The following is a 17,686-nucleotide window of genomic DNA, read 5'->3' as shown; positions in this document are numbered from 1 at the left end:
CCGCGCTCAATTTAAAGCTGATAGCAAACTTTCGAGGTTAAGTGTTCAAAGTTACTAGAACATTCTGGAACAACGTAGATTCACCTCTCCCTGGATGCGATCAGTCGGGATAAATCTGGTCGCGTCTTGTATCGCAAACAAAGCGATAAAGTGGCGTGCTAGCAGCTTTGAAGAACGACAAACACTGCAAATATTAGCGGCAATATATATATATATATATATATATATATATATATATATATATATATATATATATATATATATATATATATATAGCAGACAAGGCAAATGAAATGAGGGGCTCGTTTGACAAACATATTAAGGAAGCCAACAATCACCGAAACGAAGGTGCATAGGGGAATGTTTTTCTGTTTTTTTAGTTTGTATTTAATTTCTAATGCCAATGAATTGGTTTAAAAAAATTACTTATAAACCAGCAGAAAAACAACCACGCCGCCGGTGGGATCCGAACCCACGACCTCCGAATATCGCGTCCGGTGCTCTTACCAACTGAGCTACGGCGACGGCTGTCCAATCTGTAGCTTTCGTGGGTATTTATGTTTTGCGTGTAAGCGAAGCATGAGAGTGTTCCCCAGCGCCACCCTCGTCTATAGCGGTGGACGTAGCACGTCCTGTAATACCGCAAGTGTGACGTAGAACGTCATCTAACGGCGAGGGCGGATACTGTGTGAGAGCCCTCTTATGCTACCTATGACATCAAGACTGCCAGAACCGAGACCCCGAGTTAATTTTGATGATGGGTGAGTGATCGATCAATGCTGGTGATCGACAGATCGATGGTGTTGATCCTGAAGTCTTCTGATGGTTCGGTGATCCGGCGACACGTTGCGGAACAGACTGGACAACTTCTTCGGAACACCAGCTCTTTATTGTACGGGCACTCAAAGGCGACCTGCCCTCCGATCTCCAATCTCCCCGTTCGCGCCAAAAACTCGCCCTTAAATCCCTTCACCCAGCATTCTGGGGACCCTTTTTATAACCAATAGGAAATGTGCTTCTCAGAGCCAATCAGAATTTCGTTCAAACTGAAGGAGCCAATAGCACGCCGGTGCTCACGTTGTTGTTGTCGCGCGGGCACCGCGCGCATTCCACGAAGACGTTCCGCATTTCCGCTTGGTTACAGCACAGAGACACAAAATCACTAAAAGCGCCAGCGGAAGCTCAGGGAAACCGAACACCCAGTCCGAACCACGCACACTTCCCTGGTTGCGCTCCCCACTTCCGCTGCCTGCTCCGAGGCTTCCGTCCCGTCCCGCGGCCGGTCCGCCGTTGAAAGCAATAAATTTATACGCGACCCCCTCTCGAAACCCCAGGGGTCCGCGCGTCGGCCGCGTCTTGCGGCCGAGTGCGACTTTACAAGGACGGGCCTCCTCACTGCCGGTTAACCGTCGTTGCCGTCATCTGCCACGTTTGTCTCAAAACAAATCCATTTCCGCGGCACCTGGATGGCGGCTTCTCGAGGAGCCCCAAAAACAGCTAACACACATCAACCAAGAGGGCCAAGCCACCGGCTTCGGGGTGCGCGCGCGATCAGTCCCTGAGCAACAGCTCGACAACTCCTCCTTACCGAGAATATTGTGCGTACACTCGCTGTACGCACAACACAAAGCGCGTTACAACAATGAAAAAGTGCGAAGGGACGTACGAACCAAAATATACGGAAAAAGCACATCGATAATATACACAACTACCACATCTAACAAAAGCAACTTAAGTCTTCACAATGGTCCCGATAGTTTTCGTAGAAACATATACACGCAAATTGCAAGACGCACTTTCGAGGCATTCGTACAGTGCGATGAAGAAATATGTCAGCGCATTGAATCGCGGTCCCAACTTAACACCGTATAACTTGAAGCATACCAATGCAGCGAATTTCACCGACATGCCACACTAAACGACGAATAATGAATCAGAGTCAATCACGCGCAAACACACATCAAGGCAGGGCCCTGTCCTGCACGAACTCAGTCCGCCATGTCGGTCGCTACCACACCTGAGTTAGCTCTTGCACTTGAGTACCATACTACAACAACGGTACTCCCTTCTCCTTTTTTCAGCTTCAAACGTCGCTATCCAGCCTCGAAAGAGCATCAGCACATTTGTTGAGGGAGCCCTTTATATGAGAGAACTGCAGATCGTACTTTTGGAGAGCCAGAATCCATCGCGTGAGGCGGGCGCTTGATGACGTCGACCTTGTCAGGTACGTCAAAGGATTACGATCAGTGACTACATTGATGCTCGCACCGAACAGCCAAGTATCTAGACGCCCCAAAGGCTACACAATCGGAAAGGCCTCTCGCTCAATCGCCGGCCACTTATACCCCTGTCACACGGGCACTTTCGATCCTCATTGAGTCAATGCTCATCGAACTCAATGAAGATCGACGGTTGTCACACGGCCATTTTCAAGCGCAATCGAGCTCGATCCTGCTTGACTCGATGCCGATTCCTCAAGAGTGCTTGAGGTTCCATGCACAATCGAGAACACTCTCGCTCTCATGAAGCTATAAAAATAAACACAAGTTAACAAAACCAAACCACAATTGTTGTTGTTGTGATTGATTAAAATGTAATACAGAACATTTTTCAGGTACTATGCCTGCTTATATGCAAACATTTGAAAATAATCTCTACACCATGCTCCAAGCTTCGCCGTCAGTGTAAACAAAGATGGCGTCCTCCTGCTCGTCGGCGCGGAAACTGTGGAGCGAGCGCGAGACAGCCGCTCTCATCGACTGCTGGCAGGACCGCCTAAATAATTTGCGGCTCCAGAAGAGAAACGCCGCAGTCTATGCAGAAATCGCGGAGGCGTTGCGGGCCCTTGGGTTGCATCGCACAGAAGCAGAGGTGCGCCACAAAAACCAAAAACCTGGCGCAGATACGCATTGTACCGATTTGGCTACGGATTTGGCTGCCGCTGCCCCCGACTGCACAGTGTTGCCGGACATCGCCATGTTATGGCTCTCGGCGGAACATTTGTCGCCACCTAACACACATGAGGGAAACTTCTCAATGAGCATTGAAAATGTCCGTGTAGCACCGGATGTTTCGAGCGTGCTCGAAAATCTCGATGCAGATAGAGCTCAATGAGGATCGAAAGTGCCCGTGTGACAGGGGTATTATCCTGCTGCGGAGTGAGCTTTTTGCTCAAGAATGCGATTGGCCTTTCTTTTCCTTCGTACTTCTGCGCCAAGCATGCTCCGACTGCCCTCTCTGACGCATCGGTTGTCAAGATAAAGCCTTTGTTCAAGTCTGGCGCAGTTAATGTGGGCAGCGTGGCCAACTCAGCTTTGACAGCGTTAAAAGCGCACTCTGCACCCTCGCTCCAGGGGATCGCGTTTGGCACTCTCCGGCTAGTCAGGTCAATTAGGAGGCGCACCAACTCAGAGTAGGATGGGACGTAGTCCCTGTAATAGTTGAAAAGCCCCAGCGCGCTGCGCAGGTCCTTTTTCGTCGTTGGCGGTTTTAACCGCAGAATGGCGTGCATGTGCTCTGGGTCGGGCGAGTGTGCTCCGGACCCTTCCACATGCCCCAAATATCTGACACTCGGCTCTGCGAACTTGCACTTTGCCAGGTTACCTGTAAGGCCGACCTCTGCAATCGTCCCCAACACCCTATCCAAATGCAATAGGCGCGGCTCCCACGTATGCGAATAGACAGCCAAGTCGTCTATGTAAGCGCAGGCATATCTGTCGTGCCCTTGGAGCACTTTGTTTATAACCCGCTGAGATGTGGCTGCTGAGTTGCGCAGCCCATATGGCATTACCCGCCATGCAAACAGTCCTTTCGGTGTTGCGAACGCCGTGTATTTTTATTTGCCAGTAGCCTCGCGTCATGTCCAGGATAGTGACATATCTAGCCCCGGCTACCTCGTAGAGCATTTCTGTTACATTACCCATGGGAGGTATTTCCCAGGTATTACCCAGGAGGTATTTCGAAGCCTGAATTGGGAACAGTTGGGAATAAGAATAAATGGAGAATACCTAAATAATCTGCGATTTGCTGATGACATTGCCTTGCTGAGTCACTCAGGAGGTGAACTGAAAATCATGATCAACGAGTTAGACAGGCAGAGCAGATCGATGGGTCTAAAAATTAACATGCAGAAAACCAAGGTAATGTTCAACAGCCTAGCAAGGGAACAACAGTTCACAATTGGCAGCGAGAGCCTAGAAATTGTGCCGGAATACGTCTACTTAGGGCAGGTAGTGACAGCTGATCCAGATCATGAGAGGGAGATAACTAGAAGGATAAGAATGGGCTGGAGCGCATATGGCAAATTCTCGCAGATCATGAGTGGCAGTTTACCAATTTCCCTCAAGAGGAAAGTGTACAACAGCATAATCTTACCGGTACTCACCTACGGGGCAGAAACGTGGAGGCTAACGAAAAGAGTTCAGCTTAGGTTAAGGACAACGCAGCGAGCCATGGAAAGATAAATGATAGGTGTAACGTTAAGAGATCGGAAGCGGGCAGAGTGGGTGAGGGAACAAACACGGGTTAATGACATCCTAGTCGAAATCAAGAGAAAGAAATGGGCTTGGGCAGGGCATGTAATGCGAAGGCAAGATAACCGCTGGTCCTTAAGGGTAACGGAGTGGGTTCCAAGAGAAAGTAAGCGTAGCAGGGGGCGGCAGAAGGTTAGGTGGGCGGATGAGATTAAGAAGTTTGCAGGCAAAGGGTGGATGCAGCTGGCAAAGGATAGGGTTAATTGGAGAGACATGGGAGAGGCCTTTGCCCTGCAGTGGTTGTAGTAAGGCTGATGAGGATGATGACCCATGGGAAAGCTGTCTGCCTCCTATTCAGCATTCAGCTGGTGATAGCCAATGCACAGTGAACTGTTCCGTCCTTTTTCGCCACACAGACGATCGGATGCGCAAAGCTACTCTCCACGGGGTACACAAGGCCCCATTCTATCAATTCTGCGATCTGCCGTTCGACCTCGGATCGGAGTGCGACGGGTACTCTGTACGGGTAAGCCTTTGCTGGCTTCGCACCTGGCAGGAGGTTGATCTTGTGCTCGCCAAGCTTGCAGCGGCCCGGCCTATCCGAGTAGACTCTCCTATGTCGCGTTATTACCTGCCGGAGTTGCGTCACCGGCTCGTCTGTGAGGCGTTCACCGTCCTGTGACACGTCAGGAGCGCCGTTCTCGCGGCCGCGGGCGTCTGGGAAGGTTTCTACGTTTCCGAACTCTCCGTCCGACTCAACTATCACCCCGATATGGTTCGCACGCGCATAGTATTTCCTGATGCGATTTGCGTACACCCATCGCTCAGAGCCGTCCGTGAACTGGAGGATATAACTCTCCGGGCGCCTTCTCTCTTTAACCTTATCTGGGCCTATCAGTTTGGGTTGCATCTTACTGTGCTGTCCTGTCTCCAGGACCAGAACTTCTTCTCCATCGCTGAACTCTTTAGTTCGGGTCCGAATGTTGTACTTCTCCGCGTACGCCTGCTGCACTCGCCTGATCCGCTCGTCTACGTTTTCTGCTGCTTCAGTTATCCGCCGCCGGAGCTCAACCAGGTATGCCGAGGCTGCCTTATTAAGACCCGTAGGGGGTGTCCATTTGCCGGTCCAAGTTCTCTGCAGTATATTGAGAGGGCCTTGCGGGACTCGTCCGTACATCATCTCGAATGGGGACATCCCTGTTATCTCGTGTGGCACCTCTCGATAGGCCCAGAGCATAAAGAGGATTAATCGGTCCCATTCACGTGCATGCTCATGTATCACATGCCTGAGCATCGCCTTAAACGTCCCATTCCAGCGTTCCACTATCCCATTTCTCTGCGGGTGGTCAGGTGTGGAGAACCTCATTTGTATCCCGAGGTGTTCGGTTAGCTCTTTAGTTAAACTCGAAGTAAAGTTAGTTCCTTGGTCGCAAAAAATCAACTGTGGCATTCCCAAACGTGAGAATGTGTCCACCAGCGCCTGGCAGGTCGCTCTAGCGGTCAGTGATCTAAGTGGTATTACCTCCGGCCATCGAGTGCACAGGTCTATCACACACAGGGCATACCTATGTCCGCGTGCCGAAGCCGGTTCAATTGGCCCTATGCAGTCCATATACACAACATCCAATGGTTCCTTTGGTCGCGTCACCGGCGTTATTGGCACCCTGTCTATGGAACGCCTGTTTGAGAACATTTGACAGGTGTGACAAGTCTGACAGTGCCTTCTAACATCAGCGGCGTGCGTCGGCCAGAAAAATGCGCTCCGTATGCGCTGCTTAGTTTTTCTTTTCCGAAACGTGGCCCTCACATGGCATGTCGTGCGCCAACGTAAGTAATTCCTGGCGGGGGTTCTCCGGAAGGACTAGCTGCGTGCAAGGTCTGTCATCCACTGTGTCTCGATGTAAGAGCAGCCCTGCGTCTACCAGCATGTCATGTGTGCCCGCTCGTGCTTGCTCCCAGGCTTCTACTAGGGATGGATCTGTTCTTTGTTCGTCAGCAACTACGCGGTCAACTGTGCCGGTTCCTCCTCGGGCGGAATTACCTCGATTTGCATCGCTCGAATGCCTCCTGGGCTTTCGTCAGCTGCTACCCCATGTTCGAACTCTAGTACGGACGCGGCACTCTCACTGTCCTCGTGAAGCGCGGCTTCGCTCTCTGCCTTTGTTATTCTATCAGCCCACTCCGCTGCGTCCTCCTGCACTCTGCTAAGCCCCTCGAAAACATCGGGGGTCAATAAGGCGTCCACTCCCTCAGCGAGCTCGTCAGTGACGGCGCAAAGTACGAATGATTGCGGATTGGAGCTGCCGTCTCTCGTGACCAAACTCAGGGCAACATACATGAGATCAGCCGAGACCGTGTGGCCGAACGCACCGCGCAGTCGCACCCTTCCCGAGCCTTGCACTTTCACGTTATTAGAGACAACCTCCTTCCTCAGTACCGTTATATCTGCCCCTGAGTCAAGGCAAGCCTTGAACGGGCGCACACCAGAGATCAGCTCCACCCAAGTCAGTCTGGAGCCATGCTCAGCCGGCTCTCTTGCCCCGATCTCTGTCTACGCCTCCAGCTCACATGCGGCCCTCGCTGTCAATCTCGACAACAGCTGGGGCTCCCCGCCTGATTCCTGACCAGCCACTCCCTTTGATCTAGTCTGCGGACAGTTCCGCTGCATATGACCGAAGTGCCCGCAGCCAAAGCATTTCTCTGCAGGTCGGCGTTCGTTTCTTTGCTCGCCGCCCCATGTCCGGCTGCTTGCCTCTCGTGGCGGGCCATAAACTTCGTTCGGCGCGTCCATCGTTCTCGGGCAGTGCACGACTGTGCTCTCCTCAAACTTTTCCGCAAGCTGAGCAATCTTCGTGGGCTTAAACCACTCTCCTGTTTCGTGTTGCAGAACATATGCGCGCAGCTCGTCTGACATTATCTGTTTGGCGCGGTCCACACCAACAACTGGCTCAAATCCTCTAGCGTCGCGACATTCCGGCTACGCAGGTAATAATCCAACAAAATTTCCAGCTTAGTCACGAACTGACCCCAGCTTTCCTTGCCCTTGCGATGGGCATAGAGCCTGCGCTTGGACTCCTCGGGGGTGAGTTTCAGCTCGGTGAGCACCAGCTCTCTGATCTCTGTATAAGGGAGCACCCGATCATCCGACTTGTTGGCGACCAGAGTGCGGCTCTTCTCATTTAGAAAAGGAAGTATGACCTGGCCAGAAATGCTATCATGGATTGAACAGCTCCGGAGCATACATTCCGCTGTCTTAAACCATGTAGGCACAAGTTCATCAGATTGATTCGGGCGTCGGTGCGAGGACTTCCCTCAGATCGTCCGCGTACTGCCCTAATTTTGTCCTACCACCTCGACCTACACCCTCGATGGTTCTAGCTTCCATTTTCGAGTCGCTTCAACTCGACCTCTATTCTCAGCTTCTCTATCTCCAGCTCTCGTTCCCCCGACTAGCATGGCAGCGTCACTGCTGCCTGTAGCTGCTCTGCCCTGCCCCTCCTACGGATTGTGCTGCTCTTCCAAGTTAGATACGTTCTGTGGGCTTCCAGCCCCTGATTCCAATCCCCCAGATTCATCTGTGCGTTGAGATTCCGCCCGTGTGGTGACCGACATGATTGACCCGTAGCAAGCAGCAAGAGGGCCCACCTGGATTCCTCCGTCGCTGTCGTCCCGCGTTGACCCTGAAGGATGGTGCCCCGCTTGGACCGCACAGGGCGCCGGTACGAACCGGCTCAAGAGTCACCTTGCGCTGTCACCTGGAAGTGTTCTTATAGACGCGTCTCTTACTGTCTCGGACGCCTGCACCGAAGGGGTGTTGTCTCGCCGCAGCCGCCAACGCCGCCTCGTCCTTTCTAACGGCTGCAGCACTCTCTTGCTCGGAGACCTCTCGTTGCCTCCTCGTTGCTTCGCAGATTTGCACCAGTCTTCGTCCAAGACTCTCCTCAACTGCCGTCCCCTCTTCGACTCCAACAGCTCCAGAGGCTTCGTACCAGGATGTCGCCTCTCTTCGCTCCCACCAGCCTCCGAAGCCCGTCACCAGGAGTTCGCTTGCTTCCTCCGAAACAGCGCCCACTACTCGCGATGATCAGCCGCAGCGGCGGGGCCTCTCACCAGGGTGTCACCCTCCGCTGGCGTTCCATAATGCCGGTGTCCGGGTCCGCTCCGCAGAAACCCGCCGGAATCATCCTGTCGACTACGCCAGTTAATTTTAATGATTGGTGACTTATCGATCTATGTTAGTGATCGACAGATCGATGGTGTTGATCTTGAAGTCTTCTGATGGTTCGGTGATCCGGCGACACGTTGCGGAGCAGACTGGACAACTTCTTCGGGACACCAGCTCTTTATTGTACGGGCCCTCACAGGCGACCTGCCCTCCGATCTCCAACCTCCCCGTTCGCGCCCAAAACTCGCCTTTAAATCCCTTTGCCCAGCATTCTGGGGACCCTTTTTGTAACTAATAGCAAATGCGCTTCTCAGAGCCAATCAGGAGAATTTCGTTCAAACTGAAGGAGCCAATAGCACGCCGGTGCTGAAGTTGTTGCTTTCGCGCGGGCACAGTGCGAATTCCACGAAGACGTTGCGCATTTCCGCTTGGTTACAGCACAGAGACACAAAATCCCTAAAAACGCCAGCGGAAGCTCAGGGAAACCGAACACCCAGTCCGAACCACGCACACTGCCCTGGTCGCGCTCCCCCCTTCTGCTGCCTGCTCCGAGGCGTCCGGCCCGTCCCGCGGCCGGCCCGCCGTTGAAAGCAATAAATTTACACGCGACCCCCTCTCGAAACCCCAGGGGTCCGCGCGTCGGCCGCGTCTTGCGGCCGAGTGCGACTTTACAAGGACGGGCCTCCTCACTGCCGGTAAACCGTCGTTACCGTCATCTGCCGCGTTTGTCTCAAAACAAACCCATTTCGGCGGCGCCTGGATGGCGTCTTCTCGAGGAGCCCCCAAAACAGCTAACACACATCAACCAAGGGGGCCAAGCCACCGGCTTCGGGGTGCGCGCGCGATCGGTCCCTGAGCAACAGCTCGACAACTTAACTCCCCCGTTAAGCTAATAGCAGACAAGGCAAATGAAATGAGGGGCTCGTTTGACAGACATATTAAGTAAGCCAACAATCACCGAAACCAAGGTGCATAGGGGAATGTTTTTATATATTTTTTATTTAATTTCTAATGCCAATCAGTTGGTTTAAATAAAATTACTTATAAACCAGCAGAAAAGCAACCATGCCGCCGGTGGGATCCGAACCCACGACCACTGAATATCGCGTCCGGTGCTCTTACCAACTGAGCTACGGCGACGGCTGTCCAATCTGCTACTCTCGTGGGTATTTATGTTCATTGGGTGTAAGCGAACCTTGAGAGTGTTCACCAGCGCCACCCTCCACCATAGCGGCGGACGTAGCACGTCCTGTAATACCGCGAGTGTGACGTGGAACATCATCTAACGGCGAGGGCGGAAATTGTGCGAGAGCCCTCTTAAACTACCTATGGCATCAAGTACTATAATATCCCACTGATAAGCACAACACATAAAAAAACATTCCCCTATGCACTTTGGTTTCGGTGGCTGTTAGCTCCCTTCATAAGTTTGTCAAACGGGCCCCTCATTTCATTTAACTTATCACCTAATAGCTTAACGAGGGTCTCGGTTCTGGCAGTCTTGATGCCATAGGTAGCTAAGAGGGCTCTCGCACAGTTTCCGCCCTTGCCGTTAGATGACGTTTCACGTCACACTCGCGGTATTACAGGACGTGCTACGTCCGCCGCTATGGTGGAGGGTGGCGCTGGTGAACACTCTCAAGGTTCGCTTACACCCAATGAACATAAATACCCACGAGAGCAGCAAATTGGACAGCCGTCGCCGTAGCTAAGTTGGTAATAGCACCGGACGCGATATTCGGAGGTCGTTGGTTCGGATCCCACCGGCGGCATGGCTGTTTTTTCTGCTGTTTTATAAGTAATTTTCTTTAAGCGATTTATTAACCTAAGTACTATAATATCCCACTGATAAGCTCAACACATAAAAAAACATTCCCCTATCCACCTTGGTTTGGGTGGCTGTTAGCTCCCTTCATTAGTTTGTCAAACGGGCCCCTCATTTCATTTATCTTATCTGCTAATAGCTTAACGAGGGTCTCGGTTCTGGCAGTCTTGATGCCATTGGTAGCTTAAGAAGGCTCTCGCACAGTTTCCGCCCTCGCCGTTAGATGACGTTCCACGTCACACTCGCGGTATTACAGGACGTGCTACGTCAGCCGCAATGGTGGAGGGTGGCGCTGGTGAACACTCTCAACGTCCGCTTACACCCAATGAACATAAATACCCACGAGAGCAGCAGATTGGACAGCCGTCGCCGTAGCTCAGTTGGTAAGAGCACCGGATCCCACCGGCGGCATGGTTGTTTTTTCTACTGTTTTATAAGTAATTTTCTTTAAGCGATTTATTAACTAAGTACTCTACTATCCCACTGATAAGCACAACACATAAAAAAAACATTCCCCTATGCACCTTTGTTTCGGTGGCTGTTAGCTCCCTTCATATATATATATATATATATATATATATATATATATATATATATATATATATATATATATATATCGACCACCTGGGATTCTTCAACGTGCACCGACATCACACAGTACACAGGCCTCTACAATTTCGCCTGCATCAAAAGTCGAAATCCGCAATATATATCTATCTACCTACCTATCTCTCTCTCTCTCTCTCTCTCTCTCTATATATATATATATATATATATATATATATAATTATTATTTATTTATTTATTTGAAGCAAATGTTGGGCAAACTCTGCGCATTGTTGTAACTACTTGTGCGCACTACCTGCACCGTTTTTTATAAATGCAGCTTTCACAGTAATATTGCTCGAGTTATTGATCGAGTTAAGTTTCTGGCAAATTCATAAACGATGAAAGTTTTGTACCTGAACTGGAGGCGCCGTGCTAGTGCTGCCGCTGGAAGAATCAACCTGCATCACACACTGTACCACCGCGGTATTAGCGGGGCCTTATCACTCTTTTAGGAGGTCAGGTGATCTAACTCTTGGATAGTGCGTCAGAAATGGTACAGAAAAACCGAGTTTGTCTTTATTGATTTGGTGCTTCGCGAAACGAGGCGGCTGGCCTCGCAGGGTATTAGGTAAAATAAAAAAAGAAAAGTGGTCTGTAATCGAATCCTGATGATCGAGTGGTGGCAGGCGGTGCAAGCAGCAAGCAGCTGTCCTTCGTAATGCGACTGGTAGACCTTGGGCTTGGGATAGAAGGGGGGAGGTGAAAAAAAAGGACTGTAGTGAAAATGTAAGATAGCAAGAAAGGAAGTTCGAATCAGCACAGCCCAAAAACTGTAAAAAAATGCATGACAAGAATTGTTAGCCCGTCAGCTCGAGTGTGAGGACATCGTCCCCTGCCCATGCCATTATGGAAGGGGCGCATACTTGTCCAACCGTGGCGTGGTGAAGCTTTTCCCTCCTAGGTGCCACGTACTGTAATGATTTATGATTTAGTGTGCCACGTTTTATATTCTTCCGTATCCACTTTTTCTAAGGGCATAGTTTTATCTATGCCGCACATGCGTGTACCACATACATCTTAAATTATTTTCAAGTTTATACCTTTGATGCATTTGTATTTAATTTTGTTTGGTTATAAATTGAGCTATCCGCCTCTTATTCAGCGATTGTGTACATTGGGAAAGTAGAAACAATTCAGGAATTTTTTTTATTCACCTCGTTTCCTCCATCAACCTCTTTCCTCACCCTAACGCAAATAAATATAGTTATTGTTACTGTTATTATTTATAGGTAAAGACACAGAAAGATGTGACGTCAAAAACAAATCTGGATTGTCCATTTTCCCACCAGTATTAGTGCACGAGTAGCATCATCCACCCCCGAAAAATGAGGGAGACTGCTGACACGTCAATGGCATGGTACATTGATTGTAAAACTAGTAGGTAGTATTAAGACACATAATGGGCATAAAAAGGAACTGGCGCGAGAAGACGACGACAACGCAAACAAGACAGGACTCGCGCCAACTTCCAATGACGTTTATTTCGCGGCAAATCTCTGCTTCCCTGGTTTACTTCTTTGGCAGGTGTATCGTATCATCGAGTCACCCCTCAGTGCATTTGCTTGTGTGTTTGCTTCATGTGGTTAAAACGTGGCGACTTCGCAAAATAAAAGTTGGCGCTAGTCCGGTCTTGTATGTGCTGTCTTCGTTTTCTTGCGCCAGTTCACTTTTGTGTGCAATATGTCTCTGTGCATCAATGACACGTTCGTGCGATGCAAAGTGCTTGTTGCGCAGATTTTTCTTTCCTTGGACAGAGACATAACTGACGTTATTGAGAGCGTAGCACTTAAGAGGATGCACTCAAACAAGTGAGGTTTCTTTTAATTCTGTTCCAAGTGTGCCGGTGTAGAACACAAGTGCAGCGCAGTTCGCACGAAATGGTTACCGAAGGAAAAAGGACAAAAAAGGAAGTTGCTACACTGCTTCTGCTCAAGAACAGAGTGGCAAAGACTCGTGGCTCTAACGCCGAAGAAAGGTAAGTGTGTCGGTGAGCTCTCCTTGTACCCAAGAGACAAATATGTGAGTAATTTCCTCAATTTGCTCCGTGAAGAAAGACCAAACGATATGTGGCGATCAATGCGTATGCCGGCGTCCGGGAACCCCAGCAATAAAGCTCGCGGATTGTTTGCAACTACTAGGAAGACAATAGCAAGCTCCCTCATGTGACGTTCAATCATAATGTGAAACCTTAGCAACGCCTGAAGCAACCAAAACTGGCGTGCGAGATATGACGCACGGAGTTTACTGCAACAAAAATGATGTGATATTTGACGTTATTGACTCATCGTAGAATTGTCAAGGATTAATTGCTAATTTTCGCGCCTGCCTATTGGATGTTTGTGTGAACTTACCCTGTAAGCAACGAAACTGTATCGTAATCGGCCTAGCAACAGTAGTCTGCATTACTTGCACACACCAAACAGAGCACACTTGTTTGCTTTGCCTCACGCTAGTTGCCTCGGCTTCTCTCCCTGGTTTCGCGTGGTAAGCTTCCTCAGTTTGAGAGTTTTTTTCGTTGGGGACGAGTACTAGCGAGGACATATACAAGCCGCCGTGGTGGCTTATTGGTTATGGCACTCGGCTGCTGATCCGAAAGACGTGGGTTCAATCCCGCCTGCGGCGGTAGCATTTCGATAAAGGCGAAATGCTGGAGGCCCGTGTGCTGTAAGATGTCAGTGCACGTTAAAAGAGTCGAGGTGGCCGAAATACGTGGAGCCCTCCACTACGGCGTCTTTCATAGCCCGAGTCGCTTTGGGACGTTCAACCCGAAAAACCGTCGATATATACCGGATTACCAGCCGCCTCTTGCGCACGCGCATTGGCAGGGGCGGCGCCAGGTGGACCCACTGTGATGCGCGACTGGCGTACAGTAATCCGGCATGAGTCTAAGCTAGCATGTCTCCAGAATGCTCAAACTTTGTAGAGCCGTTGTCGATCTGTCCGCATGCATCACGCCTTGTGCCACACGCTACCTTCTCCGTCTGTTAGAGGAGCATCTTCGCGTGATGAATCTTACGACGGAAGGTTCACGATCACTTGACCGTTAATTAAGGTGATTAAAGTTAATTACGCTTCCGTAAACGTCCGACAAAGGGGCAATGAGCCTTACGAAATGTTTCAAGAAGACCAGCAGCTTCAGAGCTTATCGCGCCTCGATGATTACTACCGATCTGGAAGGCCATACAGTAGCGGTACCCCAGGAAACGCGGAGCGTGTCAGGGAACTTGGGCTGGAGGTTCGTAGGAGTAGAGATAATTATGGCTTGGTATATTGGTCAGTACACACACTCCTAAAGACGGAATTAAACACGCGGCGTGTCGCTCTATAGTTTGAGCTCCGACTGCTGACTCCTTAGGAGAAGGAATTAACAACGTGTCGCATTGTGCGCTCTTTCACTGAGCACCCCTCGTTTGTGACTTGTCAACGACAGCGCGATATGGCTTCCGTACCCGTCTTACTCTCCAGATTTAGCGTCTGATGACTTCGTTTTTTTTAAGCGAATGAGGATGCAGCTGAGTGGCCGCCGTTTTAGTACCACTTAAGAGATCCAGCGTGAATCGCAAAGACATTATGGACGGGATTACGCAAAATGACTTCCAGTCCGCTTTGCGGTTTTGGTAACAACACTGGGATGAGTGCATTGCTGCGCAAGGCGACTATTTCGAAAGATATGCTAATCGAACTTAGGCGCGTAATGTTTTTGTCAACGGAGCCATTGCGTAAACGTTTCCAAACACTCCCGTAAAAGTGCCTGTGGCGACGTTGCAGATCTCCCGCATAATGTTCGGAACGGTGCACGTGTTCGGGAGGCCAATGCCGCAAACGTGCGATGTTCTGAACAGAGGACCAACGCTCTCAGAAGGTGGCTCACAAAAGCGCTACGCAGAAAAGCCCTCCTGTCTATGCCCATGCACATCTGACATCATTATGCACTCTAAACAATCCTCAGATACTTATGCCTGGCGTCGTCATTGCGATAATAATTTCGCGAACCAGAGAGAGCTTATAACTCGCCGCACTCTTCGGCTAAGCGGCAGTAATTTTCAAATTTAAGATTCCAGATGCTCATTATCTCACTGCAAACTGGCGCCAAGCGATAACCAGCGAAAAGCAAAGCAGGAAGCTACCAGGGAAAGAAGGCCGCGTGCGCCACCTGAAACAGCTCGGGTCGACTCGTCGAGCTGCGCGTTCCGCCAAGTGGACTTACCCACGCTTCTTTACGCTTTTATTACGACTCGCATCAACGCGCATTCATATGCAGTCAACAGCAGCCACATTCATCTTCCTCGAGGTAGACGGAGGCACCCAACCAGTCGTGAAGTTACGGCCCTTAATGGTGGTGTAGCAAGACATTTATACGCAGGCCCAAAATATGGGGCTATACAAACCGGTGATGGTCACAAGGATCTTTTTCCACTCGAGCGCTTCTCATGAGTTTTTGAAGGTACGAAGAGCGCATGTGCATAATAATGTGAAAAGGCAGTTATAAATATCTGAGCCTCGCCCTATTTATTCAGTTTTTTGCTTAGTTACGCTTCCACTGCTATGAAGAAGAAATTATGAGAGAAAGTTCGTATAAAGTGCGTCCTGTTTTGCTTTCGCATCATTACACCGTTAACAAACCTTTTTCAAGGGATCATTAAATGGATGTTTTCTTTGGAGTGAAGAATTGGTAGCCTTAAGTGGCCCTTAAGAGCTCAATTTATTTCCTTCTTTCGTTGATATTTAGTTTTTCTGTGGGGAGGGGGTGAGCAACACGTGCATAGCTTCCCACAACTGAATAAAGCCTAGAGTTCACGCAAGCTCTCCGCATAACATCTCCTGGACTTGAGCACTTTTTGGGCCTTTGGAAATCAGAAGCAATCTATAGCACAACAACTGCCCGAAAGGGTATTGTTTTGAGCACAAGGCCACATGGGACTCATGCCAACGAAGTCTGTATTACGCGCCTCATGTGCACTACGCAAGTCCGTAGATCACTGTCCAGGAAAGATTCCGCGAAAAAAGTTCTTATTAAAGGCAAACTGTAATGAGAAAATATTATTTTTGTGAGGCTTTCCAGTGTATCCGAGTCAGAATAAGGCATTTTTTCACGCGACAACTTAAGTCAGTTGTCCTCAAAGTACTGCGTCCTCATTAAATGCAGAGCGCAGTCGAGAGAGATCGTATGGTCTGAACAGTAATGAGGGTCGCTGAAAAGGCTTTGAGGTGTACAGAGCTGGAGGAGCGCAAAATGCGTTTCACCGCTGCCTACCACCCGAGGTGACTGATGATGATGTCTGAGGTTTCACAGGGCACTCACTGATCGCAGCGTGCACTGCCACATAATGCCTTACAAATTTCCGCAGATTTTACTCCGTTCATTTTCTTTCAACAGACCCCAACCGAAAAGACAGAAGGCGAGTGAAACTGAATTTGTCTGATGTGGGTAGTAGCATTATGCATCCTGAGTTTTTTTTTGAATTTCCAGCGTGTTTTTAAGGCAGGCGAATTTGGCAAAAGAAACGAATTGTGAATCTCTTCAAAAATCCTATGGTTCGTAAAACCCTGGAATGAGAAAACCTTCAGTATGAGCTGATCGCTTATCACTTTTACTCATGTTCTTCAAGGGTGGCAGGAAAACAGCAATCAACTAACTCTACAAAGCCAGCGCGTTTCTTTAACTAAAAAATCCCTGACCTTGTGCTACTTGCAGAAAACCAAAAATTACAGGAACCTGAAAGCGGGCAATCGGCGCCCTACGACGATCAAATGAAGGGACATTAGTACATCAGTGGCACCTTTAGTGGGTATAAGGAACAAAAGAAAAAAATGATTATCTCGTGAACGTCATTTTCTTTCGTTGTTCACGAAGTTGAGAAAAACACAGCAAAACAAATTCAATTCAGTGCTGCTTCATTTGCTGGGATTAGGAGAATTTTGTAGCCAAAGCAAGCCGATCGCTTTTCAGTCAGCATTCTGCTATAAATTATAGGGCAAAACTCAGAATAAGCATAAAAAAGGAACTCGGGAAAACAACCTTAATTTTTCAAATTTTTCGTAGAGAACCAACAAGCTTTTGTGGCCTATGGATTGCGTGCTTGCTTCGCAACATAAAAGTGCTGGGTTCCGTTCCCAGCAGCTTTGGAGGAAATTTTATTTTTCTTTTATACCACGGTTACGTCATGTGGGATTTTTGGGACCACTGCTGCTGGTCAACGCCGACGTTGGGTTTCATTGCCGATGAGTCATTAATGATTTCGCATTAAAGAGGTGTTCACATAGGCCGAACTCAAACGCATAATAAACATACAAAACGCAGACAAACCATTCATGCATGCAAGAAAACCTTTGAAAATAACAATATACCGTGCAAAAGAGAGCAAACAGAGACAAAAATGGAGCGCAAAAATGTGCGTAAAGAATACGCTTGGTGAAACGAAACCCCTCAGAGAAAAAATGATTAATCACATACGTTTGACGTGCAGCGAATAAAGATCAGCTACTACAACTAGACATTAATTGCGAAACCATCGTGAGGCGAACGTTGAATAAAAATAAAACGGTGACTGGTAACCTACGGTGCTGTATATCGTACACAAGAGCTCGAAAGTGCTTTCGTATTTCTGTAGACAA

This window comes from Amblyomma americanum, unplaced genomic scaffold, assembly GCF_052857255.1.
Source record: "Amblyomma americanum isolate KBUSLIRL-KWMA unplaced genomic scaffold, ASM5285725v1 scaffold_12, whole genome shotgun sequence".
Taxonomy (NCBI): domain Eukaryota; kingdom Metazoa; phylum Arthropoda; class Arachnida; order Ixodida; family Ixodidae; genus Amblyomma; species Amblyomma americanum.
Note: the sequence above shows the minus strand (reverse complement) of the source record.